Source organism: Myotis davidii, unplaced genomic scaffold (assembly GCF_000327345.1).
Source record: "Myotis davidii unplaced genomic scaffold, ASM32734v1 scaffold1915, whole genome shotgun sequence".
NCBI classification, from domain to species: Eukaryota; Metazoa; Chordata; class Mammalia; order Chiroptera; family Vespertilionidae; genus Myotis; species Myotis davidii.
This window is the reverse complement of record NW_006286237.1, coordinates 169,219-169,434: the sequence shown is the minus strand read 5'-3', so window position 1 is coordinate 169,434 and position 216 is coordinate 169,219.

The window sequence follows — 216 nt, the reverse complement described above, 5'->3', positions numbered from 1 at the left end:
ATCGAACCGGCGGCCTTGGCCCATCCGACCGAGGCTCTAACCAGCGGAGCCGCCGGCCAGGGCAGCCTCTGGACTGTTGGATGCGGACTGACCGCTGGCCTCGTGGAGTGTCCGGCAGGGCCGGGCCCCAGGCTGGTCCACCTGGAAGATGCTCTCCGCGCTCGGCCCGGGTGGGAAGCAGCTGCAGGCGAGGCCAGGCTGTGTGGGTCCCCAGGT